This window comes from Nycticebus coucang, chromosome 11 (genome assembly GCF_027406575.1).
Source record: "Nycticebus coucang isolate mNycCou1 chromosome 11, mNycCou1.pri, whole genome shotgun sequence".
NCBI lineage: Eukaryota > Metazoa > Chordata > Mammalia > Primates > Lorisidae > Nycticebus > Nycticebus coucang.
In genome coordinates this window covers 66,380,522-66,400,492 of record NC_069790.1, presented here as the reverse complement: position 1 = coordinate 66,400,492, position 19,971 = coordinate 66,380,522, and the positions used below count along the sequence as shown (strand labels likewise).

At 38.1% G+C, this 19,971-nt stretch overlaps 1 protein-coding gene across 2 annotated transcripts in view; it reads right to left on the bottom strand.

Annotated features, from left to right (window-relative positions):
* The window catches only part of SEMA3D (semaphorin 3D), a 206,112-nt gene extending 201,033 nt beyond the window's left edge, over window positions 1-5,079 (bottom strand). For both annotated transcript variants that reach the window (XM_053553864.1, XM_053553863.1), the window contains exon 1: window positions 4,709-5,079. The gene's annotated coding sequence lies outside the window, so the exon portion shown is untranslated. The remainder of the gene's footprint in view (window positions 1-4,708) is intronic.
* Window positions 5,080-19,971: the final 14,892 nt, after the last annotated feature.

Sequence of the window (19,971 nt, the reverse complement as noted above, 5' to 3'; positions counted from 1 at the left end):
GATTACTGGATCAGAAGATAGTTCTGTCTTTAGTTTTTCGAAGAGCTAAGTATTCTCCTAAGTGTTCTCATATACCTTGTCTGACATGGTCATTGCATGCGTCTGTGTGGTGCATTATCATAAGCCCTCAATCTCTCATATTTTTTTATGAAAGTGGGAAGCTCAGATATAAGAAAAAACTTTTTGCTAAAATCCTAAAAAGTAAAGTATAAACCCTATGATATTTGGTCTGTTTTTCATAGGCAATAAAAATATTCAAAACTGTTTAATAATTGATTAAACTTCAATAGTATCAAAATACGTTCAGCATTGGACTAATCTGAAGACATAGAATTAGGGAGGAAAGAGTTCTTCCTTTAGAGTTCTTATGACCTAGACAAGCATCACAAAACAGAACTGAAAAAGTAAAGAAGGAAAACAAATGATTGAAATTTAGACTCTTAGTTTGAAAGATATGACAAAGATAGAAAAACAAAGAGGGATTTTGGCCAAGGTTTCCTGGAGGAAGGAAATTCTTTTAAACTAGGTTTTGAAGTGGGAAACAATGTGATTGATAGTAGTGTCTATGCTAAAACATTATTATTATTGTTGTTAATACTTATTCCACAAACACTGAATACTTCTTTTTCCATTGAAAGATTATGTTGAGTGTTGAAATACTTACTGCTTTATTTGGGACTCTGTATAGCTTCAGGTGCTTATGGGAAGAACAATAACTTTTCAAAACAAGCCTATGGGGCTGGGCACGGTGGCTCATACCTGTAATCCCAGCACTCTGGGAGACTGAGGCAGGTGGAATGCCTAAGCTTACGGGTTTGAGACCAGCCTGAGCCAGAGTGAGACTCTTGTCTCTAAAAAAAAAAAAAATCCAGGCATTGTGGCAGATTCCTTTAGTCCCAGCTACTTGGGAGGCTGAGGCCCAAGAGTTTGAGGTTGCTGTGAGCCCAAGAGTTTGAGGTTGCTGTGAACTATGATGCCAACAGCACTTTGCCGAGGGCAACAAAGTGAAACTCTATCTCAAAAAATAAAAAACAGGCCTATGCTTACTCTTATTTATTAAACCAATTATTTATTAATTGATAAGGATCCTTTCCAAGGGATGTATGTATTAAAATATTAAAATCTTCAAGACAGAACAGCAAAGTTTAGAGTCAACATTTGTTTTTCCAAAATAATGAAACTATAACAACCTGAAGACATAATAGTAGTCACTCAAGTAGCACCAATTGGAATGTTTTCCCCTTGAGATTGTGAAGTTGATATTTCACATACCTAATAAAAATGGTGATGACTTTGCAGTAACTCTATTCAAGCAGTAAACAAACACTGGTCTCAGAGATGCCTGCCAACTCCCCAAAGTATCTTCAGAAGCACCTGCCAGTCTGCCACAACACTTTTGATGCTGAACAAACGCCCAGTCAATAGAATGGGAGCACAGTGTGAAGAGTAAGAAGGAAACACCGTGAAGCTTTCTGCAGTAATTTAAGTCCAACCCTCGCAACATCCTTCTTACTTACGGGGAAAACACATATATGAGAGTAATTTAGCTTGATGACTCTTTTTTACACCTGGGGTCTGATCGGCCAAACTGTCAGAAACAGTAGATATGCTTCCATTGCCTCTTTAATTATTTATATTCCTAAATTTCTCTGTCACCCAAAAATAAACCCCAGCCCTCCCCCCACATAAAAAAGATACACATTAAAAATTCAGTTTTTATGAGCTTATTCCCCCCCTGCAAAATAGAAAGTGAATTCTTTAGGTAACACTTACCTATGAAGGCAACTCTGGTGAAAGGCAAAAGGAAAGCCACGGAAATTACTTCTACACTTTTTTCCCCTGAGTTTCTGCTCCTGTTGATTACGGTTTTCTGATAATTCCAGAACACTTTGCATTGCCCGACATTTTTCCTTAACCTCCCCTCTCAGAATTTTCATATTTAGCAGGAAGTAACTGGAATCAATTATTTTCTTTTCCTAATAGGCAACAGACTCTTACAAAGGTGAAACAGTGGTGCTGAAATATGAAATTAGTCTTTAGGTACTCAAGTCATTACAATAAGGAGATAGAAGAAAAATCAGTCTCAGGAAAGTTTTTCAACACAACCATGGGCCTGCTATTTGACAGTTTATTCTTCTTTTACTTTTTCTTTACATTGTTAAAGTTACTCATAATTCCCACAAGGCACAACAAGACCTACATAAATATACATTATAACATCATACACACAGGGTTCTAGGCCTATAGACTAGATGTGGTTCATATTCATCCTCAACCAAGAATCCCGTTTAAATTCATGGGTGTTATCTACACATAAAATAACAGACACAAATACCACATGAGAACCAACATTAGAAAGAGCCCACTTTTTAGCAGGATTAGGCAACTTGAGGAAGAGACTTGGATCCAGGTAATATAGCTCCTGTCTCCGCTCTGCCCCTTACTAGCTTTTATGTTTGGACACATCAGTTGACCTCTTTGCATCTCAATATTCTCATCTTTAAAATGAAGATAACTACCTAGCTCCTGTCCCTAATAATACGATTTTTAAGAATTATTAATCTTGGCTAAGAATACAAAAGCCAAAATGAGTCATTGCTCATTTCTAACTCTGTCTGCTTTTTTAATCCAATAAATAAATAAATAAATAAATAAGTAAAAGACTAGAATAACGGCACCTGTGTAGAACTACTGACACGTACCAAACACCTGGGGCACAATGGGTGTTTAATACATATCCCTTCCCTTCCTTACTAATTTTCCATTTCATAGATGGGTAAATTCCACTTGAAATGTTGGCAGTCCAAATCAGTCACCTTTATTGTCTCTCAGCTACCTCTTAACCCTGTTCTTATCGCATCCCACATCATCTTCCTGTATTTCCTGGCCTTTCCATTTCAGGGGCCAAGGTCCCTTCCCATCTTCCCGGGCCATTACTTTGTCGCCTGTCAGCGACGGCTCCCTCTGGCCAGCTTCAGCTGCTGGAGCGAGCCTCAGCGACTCCCAAGACTGGAGTGGGTTGCAGTAAATGCCGGCTGGGACTGATGCCTCCCAGCCCCATCCTTCCTGCTCATCCTTCTCCCTGTCTGGCCTCTGAGAAGGAGCAAAGGCATCGCTGGAGTGATGACATGAGGCTTTCTCCCTTCTCCACCCTTCACATTTTTCTTTCCACGTGCGGAACCGGGAAGACTCTGACCGCCCTTGCCCTGGTGGTTGTCATGGTTACACAATAGCTGCAGCGCAAGACCCAGGGGAGGTTTCATACCATCTCTTCTACCTCTGCCTCGCCCTCCGCTCCCTGTTAGGGAATCCTCCCCCAAGCTCACACACACACACACACATACTCACGCCTGCGCACACATTCAGGAGAGCCCTTTTTTGGCTAAACTTGACGCTTCATGCCCTTCTCCCCTCGTCTTTTGCTTAGTTAGTGCGCAGAGCATTAACCTAAGGGGAAACTGGTGGAGGAAGTTCTGCGGAGAAACAAGAGTCCACGTGAAGACACCGCCTTTTATTAACTCTTCACTCTATGCTAAATAGCGAAAACTTTACTTATTTAATGCGAGTCTGCATAGCGCGAATCCGGGACATTGCTGTCCCAGCTCTGGACGCGCGGCTCTGGTCCAAGCCCCTGGATTCCAAACCGCCCGGCTGAGCGCGGCGTTGCCCCCTCCTGTCAAGTCTCCTCCTCACGCTGGGACGCAAGCAAAGCAACTAAGTCCACGAGGCTGGGCTCAAGTTGTCTGGGAAGGAGAACCAGACAGTGTGGAAACGGCCGCCGCGCTGCCAGGGCAGCCCATTTACACGTTAACTCCCGGCGCACAGGGAGGACGCTGGGACCGCACACCCGGGGCCGCTCTCCGGGTTAAACGCCGCAGGAGTCAAACCCGGGCGTTTGCAGAGGAGCCAAGCCTGTAAGGGATTCCCCGTCCAACCAGAGAGCTTTTTGCCTTAACCTCATTTCACAGACAGCCAACTTTACGCTGCTGCCTGACTCCAACTTTTCCCTCTGGATCTACAAGGATACACATTTCATCAGACTGAGCATTGCGATTCCCTTGCAAGGAAAAAGGCGTCGCCCATCCCTCTCCCAAAGTGCCACAACACAAACCACCACCACGCTCTCCTCTTCCCTTCCCCCAGCCCACCAGGAAAAGGAGCGAGCGAGAACTTAAATGCCCTTTGGTAAAGCCACCCCCCGCACCAGGGTCCCCATCACACCGCTTCCCTTCCCGCAATGAACCTGCAGCGGGCGGAAGCCACAGGGCGCGTTCAAAAAAGCGCTCTCCGCTGCCTTGACCAGGGAAGGCTGGGGAGGAGGGCGGGGAAGCCCGGGAGAGCGCACAGTTCCCGGCCACGTCTCAGGAGGAAAAGTTTGCGCACTGCTGGCAGGTTGAGGCTCTGGACTGGCAGGCTGAGCTCTGGACTGGCGGACTCGGCGGGGCTGAGGCGAGGGGGGACCGAGCCCCGCCGCGGCGCGGACCGGCCCGCGCTCCTCCGCTCACAGATAAACCTTCTGTCCCCTGAGTGCCTACTCTGGGTCTCTCCCGAGCGCCTTCTCGGTTTCAAGACGGTTTCTTGCCTCTCAGCCACTCCGCATCCTCACTTCGGACCACAGCCACCCCTAAATCCGGTCGTCCCCTCATAACACCGCGAGCTCCAGCACACCCTCCCACTGGAGTAGCAGGTGACCCCATACTAGACTTACCTTCTGTGAACTCTTCTCTCCCTCTCTCTTATCCTGATGCCTTTTCGGGGAGAGGGGAAGTGGGTGGCGGCTGAGGTTGAGTGAAGCTGCGACCTGGGGCACCGGCGCAAATTCCTCGGAGCCGGAGCCTTGGCTGAGCCGCCACGGAGCCGCCGGCGGCCCTGGCAGAGCACGGAGGCTTCGGCCGAAGAGGCCGAACCCGGAGGCAGGGGGCGCTGCTGCCTCCCCGAGCGCCGCGCGGGGACAGACGGAGCGAGAGCCAGGCACCAGCTGGAGCTTTGGGGAGGCGAGGGGGGCGCGCCCCAGGCAGAAGGGAGGCTTTTAAGTTTGCGGTGTGACCACAGCAGCTGTCCTGGGAGAGACTCGGTCTTTCTAAAAAGGGGATGCTGAAAACGCTGGGGATTACCTCTCCCTTCCGATCTCCTCCCCCAGCCCCCGGCCCCCCTTTCCTCTGCTGCATACCAGCCCTCCTCAGCGTGCAGAAGTTCTTCCCTGCCTGAGCGCAGGCTGTGGGCAGTGCAGATTTAGGGGTAGCTCTGGACATGGCCAGGGATCTTTTTCCGGACAGAGTACCCTATCTCCACAGCAATCTCTAATGTCTAAGCACACTCCTGGGTGACATGGGAATCTGTTTAGTCCCTTTTCTATATCATAAAAATTTTTAAGAACTTCGTGGGGGAAGGAACAGAGGGTATGACTAGCACCAGACATTGTCCTAAAAAGTCTAACCCTCCAAAGAGTACCTGTGTTCCACTATGTAATGCCTCGACACAAGGTTAATGACCATGAAAAAGTAAGCATGGGACAAGGGAAAGGGATTAGCTTTCCATCAAAAACTGGCATCTGAGAAGGGCCAAACAAAAACCGAGACAGGGGCAGAACGTAAGCCTTTCTTCCCTTTTCCTCTCATCAAGCCAACAGGAGTATGTCATGTATTTTGTCTTTGGAAGTTTCTTTTGTAGATTTTTGCACCTGTGTTAGGAAACTTAGAAGTATGTGTAAAGAAGAGCAGGTCTATGTTTTGTGGAACCTGAAACCTACAACATTTGAAGATAGCATCCTCTTCAAGAAAAAGGAGGGGGGGCAGAAATAGCTTACTTATACAGGTTGTACAAAATCATGTAACAATGAGAATTAGTGAGGCCATCCTCAGGGATGTGAAAAGGGCTTTTGCCTTATTAGTTGCATGGTAAATCCTCTTGTGATGAGAGTCTGGATTTATAGTCACAAACTTTGCCCTTAAGTCCCAAACATAAAGCTGGCTTGGGGTAGAGCCATAGAAAAGGAGCTGTGGGTCCTGCATTGGTCAGCTTGATTTGAGAGCACAAGCTGTAAGATCCCCACATTCCTTAACAAGGCGGTGGGGGGGGGGGCTTGGTTTGGAGCACAGACAACTGCAATAACAGAAGGAGTGAAAGAGATGCTTCATTCAACTTCCCACGTGCAGCAGAGTGCTGAGGGCCACGGAGGCGACCATAACTTAGTCATGGATAGTTGATGGCAGACCTAAGCTAAGGAGAGACTCAAGTTTCCTAACCCTGATCAAAGTTCTTGGTTTTAACTCAACCAACCAACCCCATAATTGTTCTCTTTGGACAGAGGAAAGTTTTAGTCCCCTCAGACTATTTCAGCCCATAGCATTTTTTTCCCCTGAAAGCTTTCTATTAAATGACATACCACTCATTTTTGTAATTAATCATAACCTTGATGTGTTTCATCCATTTTTCTATATTTGTATTTGTTTATATCACTCCTGCTTCTTCTAACTTGCAATCTCATTGTGAGAACACAATCTTTTTTTTTTTTTCTTTTTTTTTTTGTCTCCTGCGGCATAGCTTAGGCTATACATATGGTAAAGTCATGGTAAGTGGCTTTTGATCCTTTTAAATTCTCTATTTATTAATTTTCTGGTTATTTTGTCAGTTTATTGGCCAGAATATTGTGTTTAACTAGAATTGTGGCTAACTCTGGATTTTCCCTTTTTTCTTTCTGTTTAAATGGCAGCTTAATATGCTCAAACCAAATGACACTTATTCCTTTGCTACCACTTCAACCCTTTCCACAAAGTCCCTAGAGAATTAATCACTCCCTCCTGTTTTCCCAAAGCACTTTGATTTCACTACCATTATGATCTCTTTTCCTGTTATATAATAATTAATTCTGCATGTGTCTGCATCTCATACTAAAGTGTTTGCTGTTTCATGTCATTGTTTGCCCAGCCTCTACTACTATAATGCCTATGAATTTGTATTAAATAAACTGTCTTAGTTTGAGGTACCCTGACTTCAAATTTGGACTGAATTTACCAGGTCACCCTGATCATGCAATGAGAAAATAAAATCTGTAAGATAGGTTCTGTGCTTTTCTTCCTTTTAAATTACTCTAGGGGCAAAGAAGCAGAATAAACTATAAAGCCCAGAGTTGTGATGGATGACCTCAGCTGTGTCTAGGGCTTTGTATTACATCCTTGAGTGTCCTGCATGTGGTAGGTGTTTAAAAAAATCCAGCATCCTTTTCTAATTAGAACACTGAAGAGTATAGGCATAGGTGGCACATTTCTAAAACTGATTGAAGCTGTCTATGACAAACCCACAGTCAATATTTTACTGAATGGAGTAAAACTGAAAGCTTTTCCTCTTAGAACTGGAACCAGATAAGGTTGTCCTCTGTCACCTTTACTATTCAACGTAGTGCTGGAAGTTCTAGCCAATACAATTAGGCAAGACAAGGAAATAAAGGGAATCCAAATGGGAGCAGAGGAGGTCAAAATCTCCCTCTTTGCTGACGACATGATCTTATACTTAGAGAACCCCAAAGACTCAACCACAAGACTCCTAGAAGTCATCAAAAAATACAGTAATGTATCAGGATATAAAATCAATGTCCACAAGTCAGTAGCCTTTGTGTACACCAATAACAGGCAAGATGAGAAGCTAATTAAGGACACAACTCCCTTCACCATAGTTTCAAAGAAAATGAAATACCTAGGAGTATACCTAACGAAGGAGGTGAAGGACCTCTATAAAGAAAACTATGAAATCCTCAGAAAGGAAATAGCAGAGGATATTAACAAATGAAAGAACATACCATGCTCATGGATGGGAAGAATCAACATTGTTAAAATGTCTATACTTCCCAAAGCAATCTACCTATTCAATGCCATTCCTATCAAAATACCAACATCGTACTTTCAAGATTTGGAAAAAATGATTCTGCATTTTGTATGGAACCGGAAAAAACCCCGTATAGCTAAAGCAGTTCTCTGTAACAAAAATAAAGCTGGGGGCATCAGCATACCAGATTTTAGTCTGTACTACAAAGCCATAGTGCTCAAGACAGCATGGTACTGGCACAAAAACAGAGACATAGACACTTGGAATCGAATTGAAAACCAAGAAATGAAACTAACATTTTACAACCACCTAATCTTTGATAAATCAAACAAGAACATACCTTGGGGGAAAGACTCCCTATTCAATAAATGGTGTTGGCAGAACTGGATGTCTACATGTAAAAGACTGAAACTGGACCCACACCTTTCCCCACTCACAAAAATTGATTCAAGATGGATAAAGGACTTAAATTTAAGGCATGAAACAATAAAAATCCTCAAAGAAAGCATAGGAAAAACACTGGAAGATATTGGCCTGGGGAAAGACTTCATGAAGAAGACTGCCACGGCAATTGCAACAACAACAAAAATAAACAAATGGGACTTCATTAAACTGAAAAGCTTCTGTACAGCTAAGGAGACAATAACCAAAGCAAAGAGACAACCCACACAATGGGAAAGGATATTTGCATATTTTCAATCAGACAAAAGCTTGATAACTAGGATCTATAGAGAACTCAAATTAATCCACATGAAAAAAGCCAACAATCCCATATATCAATGGGCAAGAGACATGAATAGAACTTTCTCTAAAGACGATAGACGAATGGCTAACAAACACATGAAAAAATGTTCATCATCTCTATATATTAGAGAAATGCAAATCAAAACAACCCTGAGATATCATCTAACCCCAGTGAGAATGGCCCACGTCACAAAATCTCAAAACTGCAGATGCTGGCGTGGATGTGGAGTGAAGGGAACACTTTTACACTGCTGGTGGGACTGCAAACTAGTACAACCTTTCTGGAAGGAAGTATGGAGAAACCTCAAAGCACTCAAGCTAGACCTCCCATTTGATCCTGCAATCCCATTACTGGGCATCTACCCAGAAGGAAAGAAATCCTTTTATCATAAGGACACTTGTACTAGACTGTTTATTGCAGCTCAATTTACAATCGCCAAAATGTGGAAACAGCCTAAATGCCCACCAACCCAGAAATGGATTAACAAGCTGTGGCATATGTATACCATGGAATGCTATTCAGCCATTAAAAAAAACGGAGACTTTACATCCTTCGTATTAACCTGGATGGACGTGGAAGACATTATTCTTAGTAAAGCATCACAAGAATGGAGAAGCATGAATCCTATGTACTCAATTTTGATATGAGGACAATTAATGACAATTATGGTTATGGGGGGGAAACAGAAAGAGGGAAGGAGGGAGGTGGGTGGGGCCTTGGTGTGTGTCACACTTTATGGGGGCAAGACATGATTGCAAGAGGGACTTTACCTAACAATTGCAATCAATGTAACCTGGCTTATTGTACCCTCAATGAATCCCCAACAATAAAAAGAAAAAATAAATTATTTGAACCTTAAGTTAATTAATAAAAAGAGTGAATATAATGATGATATTCAATCACGGAATTTATTTCTGAATTTTTATTTACTATACAGGATCTCACCAGGATGATTTTAACAACCCCTTCTAAGAGTTCAAGATCTACTCTCATCAAAAGCAATTAAATAATCTGTCATAAAGGGTCAATGCTCTGTCTTAACCCTTACAATAAAATCCAGGAGAAAAGAGTCTATTTTATATAAGGTTTTGCTAAAATATAAGTGCAATGTACGATTTAGCTTGTGTTTTAGGGTGACTATTCAAGATTCAACAAGTGAGTTTTAATTACACTGAAAGAGATATTTACATAACATGCATATCATCAGTTAGAACTACCTAATTGCTGCTGGTATGCCTGTTGCAGTCTGAGAAAAATAAAACAAATAACATTCAGATGCTTGAAAGAATCATTGAATAAGTAAACTGTGTATCTAGAGAATCCTGACTATTCCCGGAGATATAATACTCATCACCATCTTTATTTCAGCTCATGATAGAATCTGAATAAGACACTTTTCACTGTATGGTAGTAGATATTTGCTTGATAATATGAAGTGCATTATTTCTCAAAGAATTCCATTTTATTGCTAAATTAAGCTAAAGAATATAGTTACAATTGTATAATTTCAGTAATCATCAATCTATGTTGGGAGTCATGGGAGAGGATAACATGGATGGGTGAAGGTAGGTATATTGCAGGCTTCTCTAACTCCACTTATAGCTACCTCTGCCCAGAAAATAGGAGAAAGATAATTACTGGGTCCAGAATTTAAATCTTGGAGGATCTCAGAGGACTTGTCTGGGATCTCAGCAGAAGATACACAAATATAGTTCTTTTTCAACAAAATATTCAGTCCTAGTTCTCTCTGAACAGGCTTATAATCACAAATTAAATGCATACTTAATGAATTTGAAAGCAAGATTGCAAAGTCAATGCACAGAAACAAGCAAGGAAAATAGTGTTATAGAACAAGCATACATAAAAACTTTTTTTTTTTAGAGACAGAGTCTCACTTTGTTGCCCTTCGTAGAGTTCAGTGGCGTCACAGCTCACAGCAACCTCCAACTCCTGGGCATAAGCCATTCTCTTGCCTCAGCCTCCCTAGTAGCTGGCACAATAGATGCCTGCCACAATGCCCTATTTTTTGGTTGCAGTTTGGCCGGGGCCGGGTTCAAACCCACCGCCCTCAGTATATGGGGCTGGTGTCCCATAAAAACTTTCTGTATCATAGCATACACTATACAAATGTTTTCTCACATATTATAGTACTGTCACAGTTCTGTACTGAAAGATATGAGATGTTATCCTCATTTGAGATAACTGGAATATGTATTAATTTATGTTTAATTGGAACAAGTGAGAGCATGAGTTGAAAGCAGCTCACCTAGCTCCTAATCTTTTAGGTGTTTTCCTTTTATAAATGCCAGGTACATTTCCCCATCTACTTCATTTCATCACTGCAATCCACTCATCACTAGATCATTATATATTTACATTTTAAAATCTTTTGATAGGCTTGATTGTGGAAAAGAACACACCTAACTTTTACCTTTTATTTGGTATTAATTACACATACATAGAACTCTCAAAAGTAAATGTATCACCGTTTCTCATCATCAGATAGAGACAGAACTTAGTTTACGGTTAGTTAATTGAAATGAAAGCAATCTGAATTTGCATCATACCTCTCCAAGTTATAAACACTTATAACATCATAAATATTCATAAACATTCAGTTAGTAGCACAGTCCCTAAAACCTTCTAGCCATCATGTTATATGTGAGGAGGGCCAAGGCAGATATAAGGATCATTCAGTTTCTCTGACCCCTGCCTCAATGCCCTCTCTAGAATACTTTACCTTGTTACAATGTCTTTCCTTAAAAAAAGAAAAAAAAAAAAATACACCTATTTTTTTAAAACCTTTCCAAGCCAGAATCTTAAGGTTATATTTACTTAGCTGGGTTGGGGTGTGGTGAATAATTAAATTCAACAGGAATGTGCTTCAAAATAAAAATAAAAACACAACCCAACCTCTTTGGCCCAAATCCTGAGACCTCAGAAAAGAAAAACCTCCTTTACTATGAACATTCACTAGAAGTTAAAAAGGTTTTCCATGCCTGATATAGAAGTCTGCATAGCTATTGCAGAATGGAAGAATTTAAAGTCAGTTAAATGACTCTTTGTTTTTGATTTGGAACAATGTACTTATGTCAATAAACAATCCCCAAGGAAGGACTTTCAGGAAAAATAAATAACTTTCCTATACATCATATAAGAAAAAAAAAAACAACTTTGTCTGCATTTTTTTTTTTTTTAATATCTTCGTACCATTACCATTTCACTGTTAGTGCAGATTTTAGGTACAGTGTATTCTTCCAAGAAAGGGGAAATGAGGAGTGGATTCCTATGTACTCAATTGAGGCAAACCTTATTTGTATAAGAATGATGAAACGAAGAAAAATATGCCCTCTTGTGGCTTATTTGTTCTGGTTCACAACTAATCAACAGTACTCTATTATTTCATGAAACCCAAACATACCTATATTCCAAGTGGAGTTAAACTATTTCTTTGTGCAGTAAATGGCAAGGGCAGGTCTGTACAGACAGCACACAGGCATTCCAAGACTTCTATTTTGTTCAAGGTCACAAGCAGCTGCTTAGCCAAAGTGAAATCAGTATCCCTGAAAAGGAGGGAAGGTTTTCCAAAATAACCCACAGATTTGTACAGATATTATCAGAATGCTTTCGAAATAAATGCATTAGATAGAATTTCTTTCCTAAATACTGAGGTTTGCTTTGGATAGGCTTAAACCATCAGTTTCCACAAATAGGAGAAAATTCATGATTTCCTTTTCTACTGTATTTGTGCCTCTACTATATCTCTGACTATGAACTATGGTTATTTTTTCCATTACAAAAGTAAAGGATATAATAAAACAGTAAAAAAAATAGTAATTTTCATTCTGAGTATATTTTTTTCTTTCCATTTCCCCTAGTTTTCTCCAAAATAAGGATATAACAAGTGAGTTACATCTGGTAATTTCAAACATAATTGATTTTATAATATCAACAAAGAATAGCCACCATGTGTTGCTAAAATAGCCAAATGGATCTTTTTTTTTTTTTTTTTTTTTTTTTTGTAGAGACAGAGTCTCACTGTACCGCCCTGGGGTAGAGTGCCGTGGCTCACACGGCTCACAGCAACCTCTAACTCTTGGGCTTACATGATTCTCTTGCCTCAGCCTCCCGAGCAGCTGGGACTACAGGCGCCCGCCACAACGCCCGGCTATAAAATAGCCAAATGGAGATAAGTTTAGAGGGAAATGGGCTCTGCTGATCAAGAAAATGGCTTCCCAATTTCACTTACTTCTGATATAATTTTGATTATTTCTTTTCTTCTGCAGGTTAGAGATTCAATTGATCCTCCTTTCCAATTTCTTGAGAAGGTTTATGAGATTGTCGATTTGTACTCTTTCTGTTTTTTTAGATGTGGGCATTAAATCTGATACATTTCGCTCTTAGGAATGCCTTTGCAGTATTACACAGGTTTTGATAGCTTGTGGCTTTGTTGTTATTTTGCTTAAGGAATTTAATGATTTCTTTTTTTGTCTTCAGCATAAGGTTGTTTAATTTCCATGAGGTTGTATGGGAAAATACATAATTTGGAGTTGAATCTACTTTTATTCTATTGTGCTTTAAGAAGATGCAGAGTATAATTTCTATTATTTTAAATTTGTTGAGATTTGATTTGTGCCCTAAGATATCATCAATTTTGGAGAATGATCCATGAGCTGATCACAAGAATGTATACTCAGTATTATTGGGGTAGAATGTCCTGCAAATCTCTCTTAAGCCCATTTGTTCTAAAGTTGTGTTTAGGTCCATTGTTTCGTTGTTTAGTTTCTGCTTGGAGAAACGGTCCAGTTCTGTCCGTGGGAAGCTGAAGTCCCCAGTTATTATGGTGTGCAGGATATTATATGGTTCAAACCAGTTAGGTTTTTTTTTGTTTGTTTGTTTATTTGTTTGTTACATATCTGGGATCATTTAAATTAGGTGCACAGATATTTAGGATTAAAATGTCTTTTTGTTGTATCGTTCCCTTAACTAGTATGTAGTGTCCATCTTTCTGTTTCTTTACTTTTGTTGGTTTGAAGCCCTGGGTATCTGCAAAGAAGATGGCAATTCCTGCTTTTTTCTGATTTCCATTTGCCTGAAATATTGTTTTCCTCCTCTTCACCTAAAGGGTTGTTTTGCCCTTGGAGTTTAGATGTTTTTTTGAATAGAGCATATACTAATTTTGTGCCTTTTTATCCAGTCAACCAACCCATATCTCTTCAATGGGGAATTCAAGCCATTTACATTTATTAAGAAAATTGATGAGTATGGTAGAGTTATATTCATCTTGTTTTGTGGAGGCCTGTTGCTTAATTTTATCACTTGGGCCATTATGGAAGCTAGGATTTGTCCTTTAGTTTCTGGGTGTCTTTACTTTGATGAGGGTCAATTGTGATGGCCTGAGTGCATATACCAGGTCTGATTACTTCCTGTAAATCTATTCTTATGGTGGCAAATTTCCACAAGATTTGTTTGTCACTAAAAGATACAATTTCTCTGTCAAATATCAAACTTCGTTTAGCAAGATACAGAATCTTGGCCTCAAAGTTGCTTTGCTTAAGAAAGTTAAAAATAGAGACATCAAATCTTTTGCATTTACCTGGAAGGATTTAGAGAACAGCTGCCTAAGTAAAGTATCACAAGAATGGAAAAGTAAGCAAACAGTGTACTCAATATTAAAACGAAACTAGTGGATGAACAACTACACACCCAAATGAGAGAAAAACACATTTAAATTCAAGAAGGGAGAAGGAGAGTGGGTGTGGTAAGTTCTCACCTACCACATACAATAAAGGGGTGTATGGCATACCTTGATGGTGAAGAGCTCATACAAATGGTGAAGAACAAATACAAACAATGTAACCTAATTGCATGTACCCCCATATTAATCTGAAATTTTAAAAAGATAGAAATAATTAAAATAAATGAAAATGACTTCCATGCAAACTGTGCTTTAAATAACTTAGTAACTAAGTGAATGTCAAAGGTCTAAATCAGGCCTGGTTGCTGAATTTCTAGTTCAACTCTTCAATAATAATTATTATTAGCATTATTATTATACAATGAAACTTAAAATTAAGTGATTTAAAAGCACACATTTACCATTTGACTGAGTTTGCTTTGTTCATTTTTTGGCTGGGGCCAGGTTTGAACCCACCACCTCCAGTATATAGGGCTAGTGCCCTACTCCTGTGAGGCACAGGCGCTGCCTGAGTTTGTTTTGTTCATAAAGTGGACCAGTAGGGCAGTTCTAATCTGCATTCTTTCATTAGAAAGTTCTGAGAGAAAGAGACCAAATTGTATCTTACTAATCAGAAAGAATAAATGCATGTCTCAAAATGTTCAATTTAATGCATAAAGCACTTCCTTTCTAAGGTACAAGATTACATGAAATTTGGTTGTTTTAAGTTCATTTAATTCAGTAAACATCCGACCCTTGAAGTACAGGTAAACCTTCATTAGAATTATTATTTATAAAGAATATTCATAATATAGGTCATGATTTTTTATTTAATTTTAATTTAGTTAATAATATTGACAAATTGCTCTCTATTTCTACCTGACACTTCAATAAAATTATTGTTCCTTACATCAAGCAAAGTTTTACTTCTCAAATTTTATTCTTGAGTTTTCCAAACATGTCTATAAAAAGCCTATGATAATTCATATATTTAAAACACATCCCTAATTTTACTATACCTAAAATTTACAATGGAGAAAGAGTACTTAGAAGCACTGGTAAAGCTCACAGTCTACGGCACTGTTTGTCAACCTTTTTTATCTCATGGCACACTGTAGTTGAATTTCCACAGCACACAAATTATGTTCATCAGAAAAAAAAAAAAAAAAGAGTAAAAAAAAATTTTACAGCACATGTAAGATCCTCTCATGGAACACCAGTTGAAAATCACTGGTCTAAGGGCAGAGGCTGAACAAAAGACTAAGATGTAACTATAAGACTTTGGAATGCTTCCTCTTCTTCCACACTTCATCACCACATTGCTAAGATGTTATTACCAGAGTTCTTTTTATGTAGTATATCATTTCCACCTTTCAATAAGAAATTATAACCCATACTAAAGGCAAAAAACTACAGTCTGAAGAGAGAGAGCAAGCATCAGAACTAGAGTCAGATATGGCAGGAATGTTGGAATTATCAGACCAGGAATTTTAAAAACCTGTCATCAATATGTTGAAAGTTCTAATGGGAAAAGAAGAAAGCATTCTAGAACAAATGAATTATGTATTCAAAGAGACAGAAATACTAAAAAGAATAAAAAAAGAAATCCTAGAGGTAAAAAATACAGTAACAGAAATGAAAAATGTCTGACAGGCTCAGTAATGAACTGAAAAAGGTAGAAGAAAGAAACTTTGAGCTTAGGATGTGACAATAGAAACTTTCAAAAATGAAAACTAAAAAGAAAATAAGATTGAATAATAGCAATAGAATATCAAAGAACTATGGGACATCTACAAAAGATATAGCATGTGTGTGTTATATAAAATAGCATTTCTTTAGAATGTTTCCAAAGTAACTTCATACAACAGACAGATCCAGAAGGCTCAGAGAACCACCAATCAAAATAAGTGCAAAAAAAAAAAACTCCACATGTAGGTATGTTATATTTAAACTCAAGAAAAAGAAAAACAATCTTGAAGGAAGCTGGGATCAGGTGGGAAATCCAATTTATTTTTACAAGAGTAAAGATAAGAATTATATCTAGCTTCTCCTCAAAAATAATGCAAACAAGAAGACAGTGGAATACAATATTTAAAGTACTGAGAGTAAACTCCAACATCTTGGAATTCTGTACCTTGTAAAATCATCCTTCCAAAGTGAAGGTCGAGAGAAATAAAAATATTCTCAGACAAAAGAAAAAAAATGACAGAATTTGATGCCAGTAGCAAATCCCTCACAAAATATGTTAAACCCAGTTTTTCAGAGAAGGAAAATGATATAGGTCAAAAGCTTAATTATTGGAGAATGAATAAATGAAGCTAAAATAAACATTTTTTTTATTTTTTCTAAATTTAAATGATGTAACAGATACCATTTTTCTTCAACAAAATGATAACAACAATGTATTCAAATATATGTGTGTATATATGTTCAAATATATACATGGCCTTGTGTATAAGAAAAATGAATGACAATAATGATACAAAGAGTGAAGAAGGACAAGTATTTTCTTATGACAAGGTATTTGCACTACCTATAAAATGTTATAGGGTTATTTGAGTTATTTGCAAATTTATACTGGAAACTCTAGAGTAGCCTTTTTAAAAAGCAAAAAAGAAAAAGAAAAAGGATGTAATATTAATATACTATTACAGGAGAGAAAATGGAATCATATAGAATGTTCAGGCAAAATCACAAAAGGCATAAAATAGAAACAAAATATAAGGGCAACAAACAGAAAACTATAAATAATATGGTAGAGATTAATCCAGTGATATCAATAATCATTTTTAATATCAATGTTCTAAATAAAGCAGTTCAAAAACAGATATTGTAAGAGTGGCTTAAAAATAAGACAAAACAATAAGTTATCTACAAGAAACCACTTTATTATTTTTTTTACATATGTTATGCTTTGATTTTGAAACATAGATTTACAAGGAGTTGCAAAGGTAGTACAGAGAGGTCCCACATATCCTTCACCCACTTTCTTCAGTTTTTTTTTATTTTATTATAATTTTTTTAATTAAATCATAGCTGTATACATTAATGCAATCATTTGGTACAATGTGCTGGTTCTATATACCATTTGAAATATTTTCACCGAACTATTGTAACATAGCCTTCACTGCATTTTCTTATTGTGTTAAGACATTCATATTCTACACTTAATAAATTTAACATGTACCCTTGTAAAATGCACTGTAGGTGTGGTCCCACCAATTAACCTCCTGCCACCCATCCTCCCCCATTCCCCCCTCTCTCTTTTCCCTTCTTCTTGCATTCTTGAGATACTTTGATAAGAAGAATATTTTCTACCTCTATCCATGTAGACACAAAAGAGGTAAAGATCCCATCTTTTTAAAGGCTGCATAATATTCCATGGTATACATATATCACAATTTATTAATCCGTTTGTGGGTCGATGGGCACCTGGGCTTCTTCCAGACGTAGCAATTATAAATTGGCCTGCAATAAACATTCTGATGCAAATATCTTTGTTATAAAGTGATTTTTGGGCTTCTGGATATATATCTAGTACAGGAATTGAAGGATTGAATGGCACGTAATTTTTAAATCCCAAAGTGATCTCCAAACATCTGTCCAAAAGATTAAACCTCTGGTGCATCTTACAAGGGTACATGTGAAACTTAGTAAATGTAGAATAAAATTGTCTTAATACAATAACTAAGAAAATGCCAGGAATGCTATGTTAACCAGTGTGATGAAAATGTGTCAAACTGTTTATAAAACCAATGTATGGTGCCCCATGATTGCATTAATGTACACAGCTATGATTTAATATTAATAAAAAAAAGAAAGTGAATCATCTTAAAGTAATGGAAAAGGAAACATAATCCAATACCAAACCTTGCAGAAGAAAAGAAATAACCAAGAGTAAATCAGAAATACATGTAATTGAAAATAAAAAAAATTATTCAAAAATTAATTTAAAAAGTTGGTTCTTTGGAAAGATAAATAAGATTAAGAAACCACTAGCCAGCTTAACAAGAAACAGAAAATTAAAATCTTTAATAACTTCAATCAAAGGTGAAAAGGGGGGAATAACAACTGATACCATAGAGATAGAAGAGATTATTTCTGACGACTACAGAAAAATTTGCCCAGAATTTTAAAAACATGGAGGAAATGGACCAATACCTGGAATAACACATTCTCTCTAGACTTAAATGGGAAGAAATAGATCTCTTGAACAGACCAATATCAAGAACTGAGATAGAAGACACAATAAAAAAAGCTTCCAACAACAAAAATATGCCCCAGGACCAGATGGCTTCACATCAGAATTCTATCATACCTTCAAAGATGAGCTTGTACCTATGCTGCAGAACCTACTGCATACATTGAGAAGGAAGAAACCTTCCCCAAAAAGTTTTATGAAGCAAACATCACTTTGATTCCACAACCAGGAAAGGACCCAACAAAAAAAGGAGAACTACAGACCAATATCACTAATGAATATGGATGTAAAAACACTCAACAAAATCTTATCTAATAGATTACAGCTACCCTTTAAAAAATTATACGTCACAATCAAGTAGGCTTCATCCCAGGGATGCAAGGCTGTTTTAACATCCGCAAATCCATAAATGTAATACACAATATTAATAGAACAAAAAAAAATACTATGTGATTCTCTGAATTGTTGCTGAAAAAGCATTTGATAAAATTTAGCATCTTTTTCCAACAAGAACACTTTTAAAAATAGGCATAGGTGACATATTTCTTAAGCTGATTGAAGGAATCTATGACAAACCCATAGCTAACGTCATACTGAATGGATGAAAACTGAAAGCTTGTCTACTTAGAACTGGAACCAGATAAGGATTTCCACGTTAGCCACTGTATTCAACATTGTGCTGGAAATTCTAGCCTATGCAATCAGGCAAGAGAAGGATATAAAGGGCATCTAAATGGGGGCAGTGAAGGTTAAACTCTCCTTCTTTGCTGATGATATGATCTACTTAGAAGAATTTTAAAACCCCAGAAACTCAACCACAAAACTGGAAGTGATCAGGAAATATAGCAAGATCTCAGATTATAAAGCCAACGTCCACAAATTAGTAGCCTTTGTATATGCCAATAGCACCCAAGTTGAGAAATGTTTCAGGCACAAAATTATCTTTACAGCAGCTTCAGAGAAAATGAAATAGGTAGGAATACACCTAAAAAAGAATGAATTGTTACAAAGAGAATTCAGAAACCCTAAGAAAAGAAATAGCAGAAAAGATTTGGCTGGGAAGAATCAATCTTGTTAAAATGTCTATTCTACTTAAAGCAATCTAAAGATTCAATATAATCTTCGTTAAAATATCAACATCATAAAATAGTACTTCATTTTGTACACAACCAGAAAAATGCTGGTATAGACAAGGCTATTTTTAGTACTAAAAACAAATCCAGAGGTATCACCCTACTAAACTTCAGGCTATATTACCATCCACAGTAATCAAAACAGTATGGTATTGGCATAAAAATAGAGACATAGACATATGGAACAGAATAAAAAATCAAGAGATAAAACTGATCTCCACTTGCCATCTAACCTTTGATAAACCAAACAAAAGCATACAGTGAGGAAAAGAATCCATATTCAATAAATGGTGCTGGTAGAACTGGATAATCACTGTCAAAGACTGAAACTGGACACACACCTTTCACTACTTAGAAAAAATTGACTCAAAATGGATAAAATATTTATATGTAA